This window comes from Thamnophis elegans, chromosome 11 (genome assembly GCF_009769535.1).
Source record: "Thamnophis elegans isolate rThaEle1 chromosome 11, rThaEle1.pri, whole genome shotgun sequence".
NCBI lineage: Eukaryota > Metazoa > Chordata > Lepidosauria > Squamata > Colubridae > Thamnophis > Thamnophis elegans.
Window position 1 is genome coordinate 8,643,585 of NC_045551.1, and position 22,482 is coordinate 8,666,066.

The window sequence follows — 22,482 nt, forward strand, 5'->3', positions numbered from 1 at the left end:
GGAGGCCGACCCTGTGTGATCTAACGGGTCTATGGGAGGTAATTAGCAGCAGGCGGTCTCTCAAGTACCCAGGTCCAATACCATGAAGGGCTTTATAAGTTACGACTAGCACTTTGAAGCGTATACTAGTGGGAATGAAGCCCAAATTTCAGAGGCAGCAGTAACAAAAAGCTGAAGAACAACTATAACATTCTTTATATCTTAAATGCACAGGAAATACCAACAAGGAACCTGTAAATGTGGCAGAAAAATGAGAGACTGAGATGCAAAGGAAGAAGCTTGTTTCCCTTTTTGACAATCATATTACATTCATTTCTTAAAATCAAGTTCACAGAAAACTGAAGAAGTGTTATCATAATAGGTGAAATTGTTCTCCAAAAACATTTGAAGGGATAGTTTCTTTTGGTCATTTAGATACAAGCTGAATAAATAGATGACCTTTTTGTTAAACAACTAACAAATGTATGTAGGAAATATGCCACAGTAGTAAGGGGAAATGGTTCACCAACAAAAGGGCGACCGACAAAAGCACGTCTGACTAAACCGCAGTGACAAAACCGCGAGTTCTACAGCGCTCCGACGAATGAGCGCTGAATCGCGCCGACAACAGCGTGACGACAGAAGCGTGCTGTAAACATAAACCTAACCCTAAACGTAACACTAACCCTAACCCTAAATGTAACGCTAACCCTAAACCTAACTCTAAACCTAAACCTAACTCTAAACCTAACCCTAACCCTAAAGCTAACCCTAACCTTAACTTAAATCGCCCTTCTGTCGACGCGCTGTTGTAAATCACCCTTCTGTCACCGCGCTGTTGTCACCGCACTGTTGTCGGCGCGTTGATGACGTCACAGTTTTAGTGACGCGGTTTTGTCAGCACGCTTTTGTCATGCGCGCTTTTGTTGGGTCACGCGGGGAAACTTTAACCACCATGATATCAATGGGAGACAAACTGCAGCAAGTGGGGGAGATGAAACAGATTCCTAACAAACCTAGCTGACAACTTTCTCATTAAAAAGGTAGAGGAGGGAACTAGAAGAAAAGCTATACTAGATCTAAATCTTACTAATAGAGAAGAAGTGATAGAGGGAGTTGAAATTGCTGGAACATTTGACAAGAGTGACCATGTCATATTGGAATTCAATATAATGCTAGCACAAGTAATAGAACACAATACAGCCACTGTCCCAAACTTTAAAAGAGCTGATTTTTAACAAACTCAGAGAAAGACCAAGAAAAAATTCCATGGATGAAAATCCTAAAGGAAAAAAACAACTCAAGAAGTGTGGGAAACTCTGAAAAATATGATCATAAAAGCTCAGTGCAGCACAACATCACTGAAAAAGAAAAACAAGAAATCCAAGAAGAAACCAATATGCACAAAGATCTCTCTGATAAACTGAAAGACAAAAAGGACAAGTTCAAAAAATAAAAGGAAAGAGGAACACATAACTAAGTCAGAATACCAGCATATAGTCCAAATCTGCAAAGATGAAGTCAGGAAAACTAAGGTTCAGAATGAACAAAGACAGGCAACAAAAGTGAAAGATAATTTTTTTAAAAAAGTTTCTTTCAACATACAAATAACAAGGAAAAAGACAAGGAAACAGTAGGTCCACTTTACAGAGAAGATGGCAAGGAAGTAACTGGCACAGTGGTGGGTTTCAAAAAAATTTCGAACCTACTCTGTGGGTGTGGCCTCCTTTGTGGGAGTGGCTTGCTGGCCATGTGACTAGGTGGGAGTGGCTTGCCGGCCATGTGTTTTCTCTCTCTCTCTCTCTCTCTCTCTCTCTCCTTTTGTCTCTATCCATTTTTCCTTTTTTCTTTCATCTCTCTCTCACTTTTTCTTTTTTTCTTTTTCTTTATTTCTTTCTTCCTTTCTTTCTCTTTCTCTCTCTGTGTGAGTCTGTGTGTGTGTGTGTGTGTGTGTGTGTGTATGTGTGTGTCAGTGGTGGGTTTCAAATTTTTTTGGAATCTCTTCTGTAGGTGTGGCCTGCTTTCTGGGTCCACTGGTGGAACCTCTTCTAACCGGTTCGGTAGATTTGACGAACCGATTCTACCGAATAGGTGCGAACTGGTAGGAACGCACCTCTGAACTGGCAGTAGAGAGAAAGCAGAGCTTTGCATCAGTCTTCATGAAAAAAGAAACTACCAATCTACCAAAAATCTAACTATAAAAGATAGACTGGAAATAAAAATTAAAATAAGCAAGAAAATGTTTAGAGAACATCTATCTGATCTTGATGAATATAAATCACCGGGACCTGATGGTTTACATCCCAGAGTTCTGAAGGATCTGGAAGATATTATCTCAGAAGCATTGTACCATATCATTCAAAAATCCTGGAGCACCAGGGAATTACCTGAGGATTGGAAAAGAGCTGATGTGGTTCCCATCTTCAAAAAACATGAGCATTTTTTAAGGAGTGCTCTGAAAAGGATGAAGATATGTTTATATTCCATTCAGGAGGAGGAAACGCTCTTACTTCAAAATTTGGTTAGGAAAGGAAGAAAGAAGGGAAAGGATTTACTGGTAGAATAAAATGAAATATGTTAACATTTTTAATGGTACGCAGTTAATATGTTGTGAGGGAAATAGATCAATACTATTAATTGTGGATAACTAAGCAAAATGTTTATTATATAAAAAATAAATATGAGAATATATGTTATCTATAATAAAATAGAATAACGGATGAAAATGAAATGTTAAATTTGACGAATTTGGAGGGGCAAAATGCTATCTATTCAGAAGAAATTAAATTTAAGATGGAAAATGTGGAAAGAAAATAATATGGCTAAAATTGGAAACGGAAATATGATGTAAAATGAATGGTACATTTGAGAAGATGTTAAGGGGGGGAACCTTGGCAACACTTGGCTTATAAAAGAAGTCAAAATATGTAAGGAAAAATAAAAAAAAACTTTGTTTTAAAAAATGTGATGCCCAATCAAATCGTATTATTATTTTGTTTTGCTCACATAATATAAACAGATTTCCTTCTTTCCTTTTCCCCATACCTTATCCATTGATGACAGCCACATCCTCTATGACAGCTTGTCAAATTTAGGAGACTTAATTCAAGCAGCCTTCATTTCAGGCATAGGCTATTAAAAGACCGTCTCACAGCAGGCTAACAGGACATTGTACAACTGACATCAAAAACATTGTAAACTGTGAGTAGGAAGAAGGGAGCTGAATTTCCTGTCTATAAGCAACATCTGTAAAGTTATCTCCAGCTATATATAGAAAGGAAGTTACAAACTGCTCCCAACTAGTATTAAGTTGCCAGATTAGTTATTTAATCCTTCCAAAATTATTAGCATGGTCTAGGTCCAAAAACAGTGATATTTCATTCATTGAAGCATTAAGTTACATACTGTGGCTAATCCTAAGAGTATAATTAATTATTTGACAGTTCCCAGAAGTCATCATTGTACTCTTGACAAAACCATCAACTCATCAAAATTGCATGGCTGCTGAACAGAGTGATATAGCCTCTGGTTATGCCTGCGACATCATGCACCACTGCTGCACTAGACATTTAATTGTTAAATATTCCAGACTATTGTGCTGGTGGAAAGTGGAGTCATAGGGCATAAGACCACTGGGAACACTCCAGCTACAGCTATGAGAAGCTACAGTTGCCTGGAGTTACCATAAGCTTCCATTTGTTTTGTAACTAACAGCATCTGTGACTAGGACAAAAGGTGCAGAAAACAGAAGAGAGAATTCTACCTTAAATTTGCTCTTGGAACCTTTGATGGTAAAAGGTGAATTTAGTTACTAAACAAATTGTCTAGGACAGCAATGATGTATGCTGTTGCAGGCATGGCCAGAGGTTGTTAGCAGTAGCAATAGCAGTTAGACTTATATACCGCTTCATAGGGCTTTCAGCCCTCTCTAAGCGGTTTACAGAGTCAGCATATTGCCCCCAACAACAATCCGGGTCCTCATTTTACCCACCTCGGAAGGATGGAAGGCTGAGTCAACCCTGAGCCGGTGAGGTTTGAACAGCCGAACTGCAGTCAGCTGAAGTAGCCTGCAGTGCTGCATTTAACCACTGCGCCACTCTATTCAGTTGTAACTCTTTAAGGGTTCACCAGAATGTTATCTTTATGGCCCTAAAGGAAACGAAAAAGAGGCAAAATGTATGAAGGTATGCATGGCTTCTTTGAAATCTGTCTGTGGCACCACCCCAGTTCGACCCTGTAGTTTGTTGCTTGCTTAAACAAGGGAAAAGAAAGGTAATTGGAAGAAAAGTGACTCCTGGCAGCAGGTCGGAAAATAGTTGTGGTCCAGCAGGAGCCGTTGGAGCTGCCGCCAGACTCCGACAGCGAGGGGCCCTATGAGTCGGCTCTGGAGGATGTGGAGGACCCTGGACAGGGTTCCGACTCCAAGCAGGGCGCAGAGAGGCTGGATGGCCACCAGGAGGCACCTGAGCCTTGGACCAGTGGTGAGGAGACAAGGGAGTGTGATCCTGACGGTCAGCAGTGAGTTGTTCCTGGACACCCGGCACCGGAGAGTTAATAGGTGTAAGGAACAGTTGAGCAGTTAGAGGAGGTAATTGCACTCAGCTGCTGGTAATTTGGCTCCTCTCCAGACTATAAAAGGAATGCTTGTGCACACAGAAGTCAACGCATTAACGAATGTTAGAGAACAGTATTGTGAGCCTGGCAGGCTGGATTGCTGCCCCGGCTTATCTGTGCCGGTTTGCTGCCAAGGACCTGTCTGTCTTTTAATAAATTCTGTAAAGTATCTTTGACTCGGAGTCTGTTGGTGTGGGACGAGGGGGGTCAGAACAGAGAATTAAAAACATTGCTACCAAAATCATGTGAGATCATATGTTGCTGGCACAAAAAGCATCACTTGACTGAGAGAAGTGATGGCTGCCCCATTTGTTCAAGAAAACAGGGAGTCTCTGTGTGATTATGAGCCAAGGTGGCGCAGTGGTTAAATGCAGCACTGCAGGCTGACTGCTAGATCAGCAGTTCAGCGGTTCAAATCTCACCGGCTCAGGGTTGACTCAGCCTTCCATCCTTCCGAGGTGGGTAAAATGAGGACCCGGATTGTTGTTGGGGGCAATATGCTGACTCTGTAAACCGCTTAGAGAGGGCTGAAAGCCCTATGAAGCGGTATATAAAAATCTGCTATTGCTATTGCTATTACTAATATGTTCTAACTTAAGAATTTTGTTGTAACCTTTAATCAACTTGACACATGTCTTATCTGGCTTCATTTTAATTTCGGACAAGAACTCTTATTCTTCTATTGAGTGTTGTAGTAACTCCTTACAATTCTTTGTTAAGGTCCAAATTTGACAGGCTGAAGCCGAAGCTAATTTCATTGTATTTATTTTGTACAATGACAATAAAGACTATACTGCTAAAATGAGTTAGTCAGAAGTTCCAACTTGGTTACAAATGAATCACGCTCAACTATCCCATCATTAAGATCATTTAAAACATTTAAGAATAGTGTACACGTATATTCAAAGGAATCTTATCAATATTAGGATAACTTTTAGGATTAATTAGGATTATATTATTAAATTAAATTATTTGTTTAATTATATATTAAGGCATGAAAATTTCAAACTTTTGGAAAATTTCAAATTTGAACTCAATAAATCTCACTGTCAATCCTCTTGGTTGAAGTGTCTAAACAAACCAACCAACCAACCCAACAAGTTTTCATAATGTATATTGTGAATGTTGCTTTATGATTTCTATTTTCTATTTCATATCAATTAATGCAACATAACACACTGGTTTAATTCCTATTCCTACCTGCCAAATATGTAATTTACAAAGCACTGGGTAATGGTAAAACATCTTTCATTGGCTAGCACAAAAACAAAGAGTTCTAAAAAATGTAAAGTAAAAAATTTATTAAAATACTTCCAATTACTTCCAAGCTAAACACAGTCCACCAACAGCATTTTGGGGGGTCCTAACTTTCCTACCTGCCCCCAGAGCTCGCCAGCGGCCACTGACGAGCCTCCCGGTAGTGCCTCGACCGCGGTGGTCGCGGAAGGCAGCCACGCTCCAAGCTGCCTGTTCTGCGCGTCAGAAGGCTATAGGAAGGAAGTTTTCAATTGGAGGAAGAAAATAACAAAACCTAATGCTTCCTAACCTACACTCCAAACACAAAAATAAGAAAAGAGGCTACACTAAGCTGTTTGGAGAGTCCAACTTGCTGTCCAAGAACTGGAGCTCCCCAACTGTGTCCTTTTAGGGCGACTGAGTTTTTTAAACTGAGCCTCTAAAGGGAGCAGGAGGCGTGGCTATACAAACTTTGAACTCAGTCCTTGGGCAGCAAGCTGAAGTTATGAATGTTGTGTATTTTAAATTGTTGTTTGTCTATTTGTCTATTTATCCCCTCCCTTTGTTTATTGTAAGCCGCCCGGAGTCCTTCGGGAGTGGGCGGCATAAAAAAACCAATAAAATACAAAAATACAAATACAAATAACCATGCTTGGACTCTCCAAGCAACGCTTAGGAGAACAGTCATAAGTCACTTTTTTTCAGTGTTTGAGCAGCCACTAAATGAATGGTTATAAGTTGTAAGTTGAGGACTACCTATATATGGATTCCTCCCTTCCCCTTAACTGATCTAGAGTCAGATGTTTAAAATACTACCAAGACATCTGGAAATTGAGATGCCACAAATAGGTACTAGAAACTGAGCTAGAACACAGTCACTATAACTCATTACTCTAAGCCAAATTCAAGGGAATGGCTCACACCCTAGTTCTCCTAGAATTTATGTTAGAATATTTTTAAAAAAAATCTGGCTTCGGGAGAAAACAAATGTTGATGCAAATTATAGAGCAATAAATTCATCCAATTGTGAAGGCAGAGTTTTTGGGTTGTTTTTAGAAATGCACCAAACATTGAATTCACATATACAGATATTACTGTGCTATATGATTGTGTGGTGTAACCGGACCAAGCAAGAACAAGGGAAAGCATAGCTGAAAGAAGTGTGGGGAAAAAACTAAATTGGTTCATGTCACTCTCATATTTTGAGTAGAAGGTGAAGCGGTAAGGGTCTTTGGCCAAGGACTCCTACTGGTAAGGTAGGTACCGGTAGGTATTTGAAGCCTTATTGCCTGCACCAAAGTTGGGGCTCTAACCATTACCTTACCCAGGTGTGTGTGTGTCTGTCTGTGTGTGTGTGTGTGTGTGTGTGTGTGTTCTCAGAATATAAATTAATCTGGGAATAATATTCATTTAGAGCAGTGTTTCTCAACCTTGGTGACTTTAAATCCCGTGGACTTCAACTCCCAGAATTCCCCCAGCCAGCTCTGCTGGCTGGGGGATTCTGGGAGTTGAAGTCCACAGGACTTAAAGTCGCCAAGGTTGAGAAACACTGATTTAGAGAATGTTCAACTTTCCTGAAAGGATGACATTTAATGACTCTCATCTATTAATATCTGAAGAAACCTCTCTCTACACTTTATTTATATTACATGTTATTGAATTACATATTTCGGTATACGCATCCCTAGATTTTTAATGTGTTTGATACAAATACAAAAATTGATATTCCTTAAATGGATAGGTAACCAAGTTATCAGCTACAGGCATCAATTCCAATTTGAACCAGTTAATAGAATGCCTTGCTATTTCTAAAGGCATCCATTATTAGCATCAGCAGTGGAACAATAATTAAGGATTAGAAATCAACAGAAGAATATCTTTTCCAAATAAAATCAATTTCTGTTCCATTGAATTATATAAAAGTCTGTAGATCTCCCTATGTTATCTAATAGCACAATAGCTCATGGGCCACAAGCAAGCTTTAGCCTATTTGCAACAGGGCTGCGTGAGTGGCACGCCGTGGGGCGCACATGTGCATGTAGCCCTCTTGCTCAAACAGCGGGCACGTACCTACCCCTCACACAAAACCATCCAGTATGGAGCTGAGGTGGTGCAGTGGTTAAATGCAGCACTGCAGGCTACTTCAGCTGACTGCAGTTCTGCAGTTCGGCTGTTCAAATCTCACCGGCTCAAGGTTGACTCAGCCTTCCATCCTTCCGAGGTGGGTAAAATGAGGACCCGGATTGTTGTTGGGGGCAATATGCTGACTCTGTAAACCGCTTAGAGAGGGCTGAAAGCCCTATGAAGCGGTATATAAGTCTAACTGCTATCCCCCCGCACTGGGTCCTCATGGACTAGAAGACCACCAAGATCCCTTCAAACTGTTATTCTGTTATTCTATAGTGGAGAAAATAAGAGGTCTACAAAGTATATATTCCTCATTGTTGTAAAGTACTACAAGTGGGTTAAATCTGCATATTCAGTAATGCAGTATGCATCAAATGAAGAACTATCTGGAAGAAATTTTATTTCAATTTAAATTCCTAAGAACTCTTTTTAATAATAATGTTGGATAGACTTACTGTACATTTAAAATAATAATACTAATACTACATAAATCAGCTGCTTTTTCCTTATAAATCCATGATTTAAACTGCTTTAGTTTGAATCAAATATGTATGATACATGAAGGCTTTGAAGATGGCAAAGAGATTCCAGCAAATACAAAATACAATAAGGCGAAGTATGGAATCAATCTGAATGTTATAATACAGTATTGATTGAATGATCTTCCCTGATCTTCTTCTAGTTCATTTGAAAGGCAGGGAAAAATGCCTGTGTTTATGCAGTACCTCACGACTGTATCGGAAAGACTATTTTCCCCACACATTCCTACTGCATTCCCATTAGATGGGAATCTGCTCAATTTATACCTCATATATTGAAATACAACAGGTGGTTTACTTAGGATATAGCTACTCCATCACTGGCCCATTCCCTTGAGATTCACCGACAAATGTGCGCCCGACAAATGCGCGCTGACAAAACCGCGATGTCACAATTGCGCCGACAAATGTGTGCCGACAAAAGCGCACCACCAGCAAACAAAATAGCGGGACGCGAAAACAACGTTAACAACACTAACCCTAACCCTAACCTAAAAATCCTAATCGCGCTTTTGTGGGCACGGTTTTCTCGGCGCGCTTTAGTGGGCGCGCTTTTGACGTCACGGTTTTGTCGCTGCGGTTTTGTTGGCGCACATTTGTCGGGAGCACACTTGTCAGGTCACGCCCCTTGATAACAGAACATTCTTGCCAAGAGGTTACTAGCTCTATATTGTCTTCTTTTCCTGTGCCTAAGAGGGATTTTCCCCACAGTTCTTTTAATTCACTTCCTATTTCTCCTGCTCTATAGTCTTTCAAGGAGTTTTACGTTCTGTGTTTAATGGATTGCTTTTTAATTGTTTTATCATGTCGTCTTTATTTACTTAATTATATTGACTGAGAAATATGCAGCTATGCAAATGCAACGAAGACAGACTTGTTATATGGTCTGAAGCCAACTTCCCTGCTTCTGTCATCTGGCACACTTTATTATATGCACACTTTATCCTATTTTCTACTTGTGGCACATTTTAGTTTGGGCTATGTTGGCCTCTCAGCTCATCCCTGCTTCTGGACCACTGACTCCACCACAATACTCATGTACTTATGGAGTTTGGAGTTTATTCAATTTGTAGGCCGCCCTATTCCCCCAAGGGACTCAGGGCGGCTGAACAAAAGCCAAGGGAGGGGAAATTACAAAAAGTAAGACAAACAATCAGACAATACAAACAATTTAAAAGCACAACAGACATAGCAAATTCGAGTAGGGGGGGGAACTCAACCCCAGGCTTGCTGGGACAGCCAGGTCTTCACGGCCGTCCAGAAGGCCCGAAGGGTGGAGAGGGTCCGAATCTCCACGGGGAGCTCGTTCCAAAGGGCCGGAGCAGCCACAGAGAAGGCCCTCCTCCGGGTAGTCACCAGCTGACATTGGCCAGCAGATGGAATATGGAGGAGGCCTAATCTGTGGGATCGAATGGGTCTGTGGGAGGTAATCGGCAGAAGGCGGTCTCTCAAGTACCCAGGTCCAATACCATGTATAAGATGTATAAGAATTCATGAAGTTATAGCATTCAACTGACATCCTGATTAATTTTTTTAAAAGTAGGTGGATGGAAACTCCCAGAAAGTAATTAGAATCTGCTTGTGAGGCAAGCTTTATTGTTCTTTGCTAATCTGCTGGTTATATTACCTGACCAACATTAATACTGAATCTTGCACTACTATAATAATAAATTTATCCTAAAAAACAAAATGCGGTTTTCATCGTTATATCTCAAGTATTGAAAAGCTCGGATTTTTAAGTATTCCAGTAACTGCAGGCAGCAAGTTTTTAAATTATTCCCTGTTTTTGGTTAGGGAAAAGAATTCAAACACAGATAAAGTATATAGTGCAAAATATTCTTACCAATTCTAAAAATAAATTTCACCGAGTAAGCTTCAGGGCTCTTGCATATGCTGCTCACTCAAGTTACTGAACGGCAGTTTTCCAGCCTCTGCATTTGAGATACGATGGCAATTTTCACACTCCTGCGCAGATGACATAAACCACAGGAATCCTAACTGACCTGAAAATCCAGCCATTGGTGGCTGCCAATGTGTTCGGAAGGATTTTAAACAATGCATCATCACTTGGATACGCATTGCATGCATTGACAATTCCCACAGGAGGGCCAAAATGACTGGCCAAGTACTGCAAAGAACCAGAAACCCTGAATCAGGTTCTGAGAAAGAAGTTACCAAGATCTGGGAAATGGAACTTATAACAAAATCATCTTTAATAATATTTTAAATAAATTGGAGAAAGAGATGAATGGAATGATTTATCTTTAAGCAAGATTTTTTTTTCCATAGAAATCACCTCCGTTAACAACTATAATGATTATAACTCAAAGCGTTACAAAAATATTAGCAAAAACGCATGCTTTTGAACTTTGCATCTGGAATGAAAAAGGCTTACTGATTAGGAGAAATGGAACCCCGATAGAATCCAACACAGAGTAGTGGGTACTTTGCATCTAACCATAGTTTGTGTGGGTTCGCCGACAAATGCGCGCTAGACACAAGCGCGCTGACAAAACCGCGATGTCAAAATCGTGCCCACAAAAGCGCGTCGACAAAAGCGTGCCATCAACAAACAACATAGTGGGACGCAAAAACAACGTTATGACCCTAACCCTAACCCTAACCGCGCTTTTGTCGGCGCAGTTTTGTTGGTGCGCTTTTGTGGGTGCGTTTTTGATGTCATGGTTTTGTCGCTGCGGTTTTGTCGCCGTGCATTTGTCTAGCACGCATTTGTCAGGACACGGTTTGTGTGTATCAGGCACCCTCCTTATCATGCAAGAAATTGGAGAAAATGTAGATCTTCTCATAATGAAGTCTGGATAGATCTACTTGACCTCTCTTTCAAAGTAACTGATGAACCTGAGGTTCACCTGAAATGTTTTTGGACCCTTCTTTCTGTATCACAATTCAGACCCAAACTTGTTCAAATGTTTCAACCATATCCATACAATTTTCTAGTCAACAACACAGGAGTAATTGTTATTGCCACTTGCTTCTGGCCTGGATTCTATTTTAGAATTACGTCTTATAGGAGGACTTCAAACAGCACTTTTCCAGTTCATGTTCTAGCTTACTTTGAGCCTCATCCTTTCCTTTCAGCCTTACCAAGGTTAATTCTCCCTGGAGTACTTATGCTTACCAGTGTTGTCCTCAAGGTCAAGTGACCTATTTAGCTTTTCTACTACTTTAAAGTAGTAATCCTGAGAAAGAGACACTTTTCAGTAAAAACAACAATACATGAAAACATGAACCCACCTACAAACACGAATACATTGCTTGAAAATGTTGCTACAAACATCTTTGTCCATAGAGTATCTTTCAGAAACAATATTTCACAGGTTCTAAAGAACCAGTACTTGTAGCTAATTTGCCACCAATTTGTGTTGTAATCGGTGGGGAATTCAAATAATTTAACAACTGGTTCTCTGCCCTAATGATTTCTTCCAACAACCAGTTCACCGAATGACTCGGAAAGTTAACAACCGGTGCTCCTGAAGTGGTGCAAACCGGCTGAATCCCACCACTGGGTGTAATAGTTAATTATATTGATCAAAGTTTAACCAGTTTGGAATATTAAAAAAAAACCACTTTCTTGGTTCATATTTGCTGAGGAGACCTTCCTCTATACTCCATTAGAAAGAAGAGACCCTTCTCAGCAATGATCTTCCTCTACAGGCCAATTGAAGAGCTAGGTATCTGTTCTTACCCCCCTCCTCCGAACGAAAGCCAAAACAGATGTAGAAAAGAATGTTTTAATCAGTCCAGACTCTTGTTAGCTGCAAGCCCAAAATAAACAAAGAGATAAGCTCTCTGGCAGCAATTAAACAAGCTTCTCACAGCAAACCACTTATCCAAGTTGGTTTCTCTCAATTATGAACGTGAACGAGAACGTTGACTCCTGCAACCAGGGCGTGGCAGCACAGTCTCTTTTATACTCAGGAGAGGATCTTAATCAGCATCAGCTAAGCACAATCATCTCCTACAATTACGCAAGTGTTCCTTCCGTCGAGTAGCCCTTCGCCTGCATGCATCCTGAAACAACTCCCAAATGTTTTCCTGAACATTCCCTTTGATCCAATGCTCTGCCGCGACCTGGTGGCCAACCAGTCTCTCCTCGCCCTGCTCAGACTCGACACCCTGTCCACGGTCCTCCACCTCCTCCAAGGCCGACTCATAAGACCCCTCGCTGTCGGAGTCTGGCGGCAACTCCAACAATTCCTGCCGGGCCACAACAGGTATCACTGTAATGTTTGACTTTCAGTGCAGTAACCTAGTTTGTACTTTGTTTTTAAATAAATTTTTCCCCACTTAACACTTACCCTATTATGTTGTACCCTGTTATGTTCTGCACGCTATTTTTAAATCATCATACAATTAAGGTAGGTTTATTCAAATCCAGAGTACATTAAAGCATAAAGCTTTATTAGTGTCACCTCTAGAGAATAATCCCATTAACTGGAATGCAAATCAACATGGTTCCATCAGAAAATGGTAAAATCTTTAAAATTACTAATTTAAGGTTAACTGTTCTTCCCTGGTAATGATTCAACAGTGCACAGTTTGAAGTTAGAGACTTAAAGAAACCTGAAGCTTTTTGAAACACATAAGCTCTATCAGGAATTTTGTCAAATTTGAAGTTTTTTATGTCACATATGATCTTTTTTTATGAATTTTTCAGAAAATAGACCGTAAATTCATAAAGATGAAGTTAATCTTTCTTTCAACAGCTTACTGCAAACATATTTCCTCCACCGAAGCTTGAGTAGCCCAGGCTGCTGTGGTGGCTGCGCTGTGAGTGGAGTGAGATGGGATATGACCAGGCGCTGCTTGGATTGGTGTTCGTAGGACAGCGCGATACAACTTGGGTACTTGAGAGACCGCCTGCTGCCAATTACCTCCCAAAGACCCATTAGGTCACACAGATTAGGCCTCCTCCGGGTTCCGTCTACCAGCCAATGCCATCTGGCTACCACCCGGGGGAGGACCTTCTCTGTGGCGAACGAACTCCCCACAGAGATTCGGACCCTCACCTCTCTCCAGGCCTTCCGAAAAGCCGTTAAAACCTGGCTGTGTCGGCAGGCCTGGGGTTGATGAGTTCCCTCCCCTCTCGATTGTGTGTCTGTTGGTTATTTTAAAGGCTTGTATTTGTAGTTCTTGTGTTTCCCTTCTCCTCTTGGGTTTGTGAGCCGCCCTGAGTCCAGTTGGGAATAGGGCGGCATATAAATAAAACGAAACCTGAAACCATCTGCCGATAATAGCCGATGACACCTTCTTGCCCATGGAGACAGGCTAAAAAGATACAAATAATGATTCAGTTTGATGAAAGGAAACTGTTCTCTTGATGTAACATCGAATTGCCCTTCTGACATCCAATTTATGCCACCGCTTTTCGGTGGAATGAGTAGCATTGGGACAAAAAGTCGGGTAAAATTACTTCCTGAGACGTGTGAAAATGAGTGTATATTTTAGGAACAAATGATGGGCCCACTCTGAGGATGATCCTATCAGGCCAAGTGATGCACAGGTTCTCTCGGACAGACAGAGCTGCCAGCTCTGAAATATGCCTTGCTGATGTCACTGCCACTAGGAAGGTGACCTTTAGTGAAAGATGGCAAAGGCTGGAAATCCTTAATAGCACGAACGGTGGATTGATGAGATCCTGTAAGACCAGGGAAAGATCCCATGTGGGATATCAATGAATTACAGGTCATCCATCACAGACTTGCTGCACCCTGGAGGTAGACACCTGCAGGTGTCTAGACAGGGTGCGATTGGAACCCAATTGTAGAATTGTTGATAAGTCGGTGACTTATCGAAGTGTGTTTGGGACGAGCCCCTTGTCAAAGCTGTGACAAAGCCATTTCCTGCCTGGAAATCCTGGGAGACAGAGACATCATCTGGAGGCCAATCTTGCTCAGCTCTGGCCTGATCGTATTTTATCATCTAAATCTTTTTCTGCCATAAAGCATCAAGACAAAGGTCCACAAATGAACTCATGATGGTGACCTGTTCTGTCCCCCGCTTCTCCGCTCGTTAAACAGACGACAGGCAGACAAACTTAAAAGGAACTCTCTTTATCAGTTCTCGGCTCAGACTGGCTGCAAGCCCAAAAATAACATAAATAAAGTCTCCGACTAGATAACAAAATACCAAACAAAAACTCTTACAAGCAATGCACTTCTCCAAATGTAGTTTTGAATCAGGGTTACAGGAAACAAAGCACTTCTCCAAGTGTATCTTACATAAACCACGACCGATGATCAATCAATGTTGAACGAACCAAGGAACGGTGACTCCTGCAACCCGGTGCCGGGCGTGGCACCATCCGTCCTTTTATCCCCAGAATATGCCCCTAACGAGCCCCAGCTGCATAGTTAATCTTGCATCCTGAAAAGGCTCACAGAAGACGTCTGTTGAGTCACAACAGTGACCATTCTCCACCAATCTCATTTCTGACTTTACACTCTGCTTCAAATGTATTCATGCCCCGAAGTACAAAATTAGGGACTGAACCCAACTCTTCCCTGATTCTTGAAGTTTGGAAAGCGATGGCATCCTTTCCTCACATTCTTGTAATCAGAGTGCTTTCAAAATGCATTTCAAAGTCAGAGGGGAACTCTCTCGCTCACCAGTGTCCTATGCTTTATGCCAGAAGTCTTGTGGGAGGGTGCCATGGCAACCAGAAATAATGGCTGGCTACCAAGGCCAACCCAATTGTAATCATATGCATCAGCAGAACGTTCCTTGAAAATGCTGATTTTGAAATATAGAATCCACTGCAAGGAATCTGATACTTTGCAAAGTTGACTTGGACATCCGAGATATTTTCAGTGCAATTAGATATATTACGGTCAGAGATTATGTCTTTGAGAACCTTGGACCATCATGGTTTTTTTGTTTAATACAGATGTGCAACCTTCTGATAGCTGGGTGATGCACAGAATTATGGCAGGCAAAGGAGAGATGCAGAGAGGTTGAATGTTCTGATTTTTTTTTTACTGTGATATATTTTAACTGCACGCTTTATTTTGAAACTGCCCATTTGCAGACTCAAAATATTAAAGAGGAACTGAAGATGACAAAAAAATATGCCTGGGAGATGTGGTCTTCTCACTCCTTAGACAACTGAACACATATTATTGGCTTTCAACACCTGCTTGGCCCAAAAGTAGGCCAAAAATCAGTAGAAAATAATGTAGGAATTTCAATTCTAAAAAAACTTTACAAGTTACTATCATGGAGATCCAGTTTAGTGTAATAGTTAAGGTGCTGGCCTTAATAGTGTAGATTATTCTACACTATCATGCTCATATTTATAAAACTCAGTGCCTCTGTGAAAGGTAAGGATGACTACTGCGTTTGTGGTGCAATCAGAACATTGCGTGTGTTGAAGTTGTTTTAACGCAAACCAAAGATGCCTTTTAAAAAAGAAGTTTACATCATATTCTTATGCATGCCAGTGCTGTGTGTGAGGTAATTTAAGGTGGTTCTGACAAGTGTCGTCGGCATCTTCATATCCGGTCACATGGGTGGCAAGCCACTCCCATCCGGTCACATGGGCGCCAAGCCACTCCCATCCGGTCACATGGGCGGCAAGCCACTCCCACAAAGGAGGCCACACCCACAGAGTAGGTTCAAACAATTTTTGAAACCCACCACTGGTCTCCATGTATGCTTGGATTTTGGCAGCCATGATCCAGACATGTACTGAGCTTGAGGTCCTTCTTGTCTTGTTCCTGTGGAGGGCTCCAGGCAAAGATGGAGAGAGAAGGACCTGGTTTACTTAAACATCGGTGAGATTGCTTAACAACAGAGAGTGCTGGAATCACGGTTGTTGAGCAAATTGGTCACGTAACAACCTCTTTGCTCAACAACCGGTCACAATTGTGGTTGTTACTTGAGGACAACTCGTAACTTCCATCTGTCACAGAATCAGAAAGAAGTATTCCCAAACAAGAGATACGAAGGTGCTGGTGCTGGTGTTTTTTGTTGTTTTTGAGAGACAATCTTCTATGGAAGAAAACTGGATATCATCTTTAAATACCTTGGCTCCTAGCTGAGTTACCTTTCAAGTCTGTCATCAAATCTGTAAGGTGTCCTATGCTGTCAAGAAGCCCTTTTCTCTTTCTTCCTAAAGAAGCACAGATATTTCAAAGAAGAATTATGAGTATCACTCATTGGTGAGGTTAGTTTTTTTTTAAAAATCTCTCCCTCTGTTTTTCTTCTTCAAACATCATTCAAAGTTAGATAAGTCCGAAATTACTCTTAATTTTTTTTTTCATATGCGCTGCTTCAGAGCTCAGATGAGATGGAGGAATGTTACTAATTCCTAATGAAGCTTATAGATGATAATCAGCGGGAGAGATTCTTGCAATTTTCTCTTCACCTCCCCATTTATTATAAAGGAAAACTTGAAGGAAAGGAAGTTAGTTACCAGGGACTGTTCATAAATATGCAGAACTGACCTTTACTTCCAATGTTTAACTTAGATTTTAATCTTTATAATTTCAGTTTATTATCCCATTATCTCATCACCTCTTTTCTGACTTCCAGGATGTTTTAAAAATATAGGCGTTCCACTTTACATTAATTATAGGATGCTGCTGTGGCCCAGCAGGAGCCGTTGGAGCTGCCACCAGACTCCAACAGCGAGGGGCCCTATGAGTTGGCTTTGGAGGACCCTGGACAGGGTTCCGACTCCGAGCAGGGCGCAGAGAGGCTGGTTGGCCACCAGGAGGCGGCTGAGCCTTGGAGCAGTGGGGAGGAGACAAGGGAGTGTGTTTCTGACATCAGCAGTGAGTTGTTCCTGGATGCCTGGCACCGAAGAGCTAATAGGCGTCAGGAACAGTTGCGCAAGTACAGGAGGTACCTCTCCAGACTATAAAAAGACTGCTTGTGCACACGTCTTTTGCAGAAGTCAACACAGGAACGAATGTTGGAGAACAGTCTTGTGAGCCTGGCAGGCTGGATTGCTGCCACAGCTTATCTGTGTTGGATTGCTGCCAAGGCTTATCTGTGCCGGTTTGCTGCCAAGGACCTGTCTATCTGTTAAGAAATTCCGTAAAGTATCTTTGACTCGGAGTGTGTTGGTGTGGGACGAGGGGGGTCGTCCCTAAAAGGATGCTATCCTTTTAGCTAAGACTTTATCCTGTTACAATTTTATTTACAATGCATTAGTTATTTTAATTATATATGTATTCAACATGTTTTTTAGGATTCGGCTATGTCTTTTGTATTTAAGATTATGTATTATGAAAGAGTAAGAAATTCAATGCTTTGTCTGATAACTTGACTAATTAATCTAACTCCGCAAGCTTCCTGTCATGATTATAGCCTGTCAAATCCTTTGTTATTCGCTCAGATCTTTTTTTGCATCAAAGTTGAATATTCACTTTGAAATTATGTGTATAGCCAATTGTCAGAAGAAATCAATCCAACCTATGTCAAAATTTCCCTTATATTTTCCTGATAACGCAAACTCTGAAGGTAAACCTCAGTAACTGATCCAAAAATGTAACTTCTTCAATATGGTTTGCTTACAAAACATGATAGCTAACTTGGAGGTTCAAGGTTCAAGGTTCATTTTATTTATATGCCGCCTTATTCACGGCGGGACTCAGGGCGGCGCACAAACCCAAGGGAGGGGAAGGGAAACACAAAGAACTACAACAAAAAAGTACAAGGGAATTTAAAACAACCAACAGCCACACGATTCGAGAGGGGAAGGGAACTCATCGACCCGAGGCCTGCCGACACAGCCAGGTTTTAACGGCTTTTCAGAAGGCCTGGAGAGAGGTGAGGGTCCGAATCTCTGCGGGGAGCTCGTTCCAAAGGGCTGGAGCCGCCACAGAGAAGGCCCTCCCCCGGGTAGTAGCCAGATGACATTGGCTAGTAGACGGAACCCGGAGGAGGCCTAATCTGTGCGATCTAATGGGTCTTTGGGAGGTATTGGCAGCAGGCGGTCTCTCAAGTACCCAGGTCCAATACCATGAAGGGCTTTATAAGTGACGACTAGCACCTTGAAGCGCATCCGTAGACCAATCGGTAACCAGTGCAGCTCGCGGAGGATAGGTGTAACGTGGGTGTACCAAGGTGCACCCACAATCGCTCGCGCGGCTGCATTCTGGACGAGCTGAAGTCTCCGAATGCTCTTCAAGGGCTGCCCCATGTAGAGCGCATTGCAGTAGTCCAGTCTTAAATGGGTGCTGGTAAAACATTCCTAAACCAGCCTTTTGACCTAAGAAAAGCACATTTAGCTCCATTACTACATTATTTAGAAGAGACAACAGAACCATAACTCTTAAAAAGTGTTTTCAGCAGTACATACAATAATACACGAAGGTTTATATTGAGTATTAAGAACAATTAATCAATGGAACAGTTTGCCTCCCAGAATTGTAGGTTCTCAAATACTGGAGCTCTTCAAGAAAACATTGCATCCTTTCTCGAGGATGCAATAAGTTCTCCCGCTTTGGACAGGGGGTTGGAATAGAAGACCTCCAAAGTCCTTTCCAGCACTAGGAATCTGTGATTCTTTGCCACATTTAAATATGAAACCTATCACTTTTTCTTCTCACCAAAAATGATGCTGTTGATGAGATATATTCAATTTCTATTTAGCTATCAGTTCTAGTAGTTCAATAGGGAATATATATTTAAAATATATATTTTAAAAACAGAACATTTTAAAAAGAGATCCAGCAATTGTCTTTGATTAGCAAACAGTTGCATTCCTCCTTAGATCCAAAAGAATGTTCACTAAAATCTCACTAGATTATCAAAGGCAGGAATAATTTGATTTCCATTTATTGAATTGACTCATTTCTTACAGATGTTTCTATTGGGATAGCAATAGCAATAGCAGTTAGACTTATATACCGCTTCATAGGGCTTTCAGCCCTCTCTAAGCGGTTTACAGAGTCAGCATATCGCCCCCACAGTCTGGGTCCTCATTTCACCCACCTCGGAAGGATGGAAGGCTGAGTCAACCTTGAGCCGGTGAGATTAGAACTGCTGAACTGCAGATAACAGTCAGCTGAAGTGGCCTGCAGTACTGCACCCTAACCACTGCGCCACCTCGGCTCTTATGGTCATGACATGTAAAAAAGAAGGTGCAAAATATTAACAAATTTGAAAAAGCAGTATTGGGAGACATGAACTCAGAAACCTACACGCTTAATAATTATAAACTCGTTTATAATTCATACTGTAAAAAAATGTGTCACATGACAGGAAAAGGGGAGCAATTCCTCATACAAGATAATTATGATACACCATCACAAATATGATAAGAAAAAAATTGTTTTAGAGATTTGGACATTGGTAAGAATGGTGGAATTTTATAGACACATAGTAGCTAAGGACATTCTTTTGAGAACAGGAAGCACGACTGGAATTAATGAAGCAAAAATATTCTGCAAGTGATAAGGAAGCTGGAAAAACAGCACAGGAAAATAATAAGACAGGAAAAACATTGTCATTTAAAATTTGATGCCAGCATGAAGAATTTGGTTTCCTCTGTCAAGATAGTGGCATTAAATAACATTGATTTCCAAAAACCATCCATTATCAAGCATATTAGCAATAGCAGTTAGACTTATATACCGCTTCATAGGGCTTTCAGCCCTCTCTAAGCGGTTTACAGAGTCAGCATATTGCCCCCAACAACAATCTGGGTCCTCATTTTACCCACCTTGGAAGGATGGAAAGCTGTCAACCCTGAGCCGGTGAGATTTGAACCGCCGAACTGCCGAACTAGCAGTCAGCTAAAGTAGCCTGCAGTACTGCACTCTAACCACTGCGCCACCTCGGCTCTCTAGAAATATATCATCTAACATTAAACATGGTTTTGACATTTGTGCATCCAATACACTCGATCCTGTTCTGACCCACCCCCTCTTCCTACACCAAAGCACACCGAGACAAAGATACTTCAAGGATTTATTAACACACAGACTAGACCTTGGCAGCAATCCAGCACAGACTAACCTTGGCAGCAATCCAGCCTGCCAAGCTAGCCACGATAGCTTCTCTAGCTCTAGTAAATATGTTGATTCCTGCGACGAGCGTGTGGAAAGTCATTCCTTTTATAGTCTTGAGAGGAGCCTAATTACCACCAGCTCACTTATCTCCTGTAACTGCGTAACTGTTCTTTACGCCTATTGGCCCTCCGTTGCCGGGCATCCAGGACCAACTCCCTTGTCTCCTCCCCACTGCTCTAATGCATGACATCAGGATCACACTCCCTTGTCTCCTCCCCACTGGTCCAAGGCTCAGGCGTCTCCTGGTGGCCAACCAGCCTCTCTGCTCCCTGCTCGGAGTCGGAACCCTGTCCAGGGTCCTCCACATCCTCCAGAGCCGACTCATAGGGCCCCTCGCTGTCGGAGTCTGGTGGCAGCTCCAACGGCTCCTGCTGGGCCACAACAGATCCAATATACCATTGTTGACTACCTGTTAACAGAGTTGATAGATTGAGCTAATGAGCTGATACTCAATTCAGATAAACTAATAATTCTGTTTGTGGGTGCTAAGAATTAGAAGAAATCTGATAGCAACTTTTCCAGCTAACGAATTTAATTAAAAAGCATAAGTTTTCAGGGGATCTCAAAAGGTCACATTGGGTTTTTAACATAATTGTTAATTGATAAGATGTTTGTAGTGTGTCTCAAGTGTAACCTGCATCTTCATAACCAACATGCTTTCTCCTTTCTCCCACTATCTTCACCCCAATTTAAATCTATTTCGCTCCACAATTCATCTGATGAAGTGAACTATAGCTCATAAAAGTTCATACCTTTTAATAAAATAGTTACTTGGAAAATGTGCTAAAAACACATGGTTTCTGACTACCATATACTAATGTGGGTCTCTTCCTAGAGTAGGTAGTTGTTGAGTTGTGTCAAGTGGTCTTCACTCAGTTCAGAAGCTCAGTTTCTGGATTACACATACACGCCTTATCAACCATCATTATGGTAGATAAGGAGGTCCAATGTTTTTATCAGCTTTGGAGAATATAGCAATTATAACAAAGTGCCTATCTGATCTAACGGTTAAGGCACCAGATTAAAAAGCAGGATATTGTGGGATTCAAGTCCTGCCTTTGCCATGAAAGACACATTTGGGCCACTCTTTCAGCCCAACACACCTCACAGGGTGGTTGTTGTGGGGGAGAAAAGGAGGAGAAAGATGTGTTATATTCATCACCTTGAGTTATTTGTAAAAATAATAATGTGGGATATAATAAAAAAATAACCTTACTTGGACAGAAGGAATCCTGAAATAATTTATTCACAATCTCAGAATGCCTATTTTGGATTACAACAGTGAATTATATGTGGAGCTGCCTTTGAAAGTAGACCGGGAACGTCAAAACTGAGCAGCTACATAATTTGTTCTTGCAAAATCTGGTTTTCCTATTAAAGCTCTCCTGTTAGGCAGTTCCAGATGTTTATGAGAAATCTAATCTAAATGCCACCAAGCAGTTTTTTTTTCAATCAAATCAAATTCTAAGCAAACAGGAACCCCAAAAATATTGTCTTGAAGGGTTCTCAGTCATCTGTTATATCAAAAAATGAAGTCTTGGCTCAACGTTATTTGTCTGAATATTATACATTTTTGAGAAGTAAAACATTTAGAGATTGGTAGGCCTCAGGCCATGAAGAGCCGAGGTGGCACAGTGGTTAAATGCAGCACTGCAGGCTACTTCAGCTGACTGCAGTTCTGCAGTTCGGCTGTTCAAATCTCACCGGCTCAGGGTTGACTCAGCCTTCCATCCTTCTGAGGTGGGTAAAATGAGGACCCGGATTGTTGTTGGGGGCAATATGCTGACTCTGTAAACCACTTAGAGAGGGCTGAAAGTCCTATGAAGCGGTATATAAGTCTAACTGCTATTGCTATTGCTATTGCTATGTAGTAAATCTGTAACACAGACATTTGAATCAGGGATATATACTCATTAAAGCTATTCCAGAATTACAAGTCCAGGATA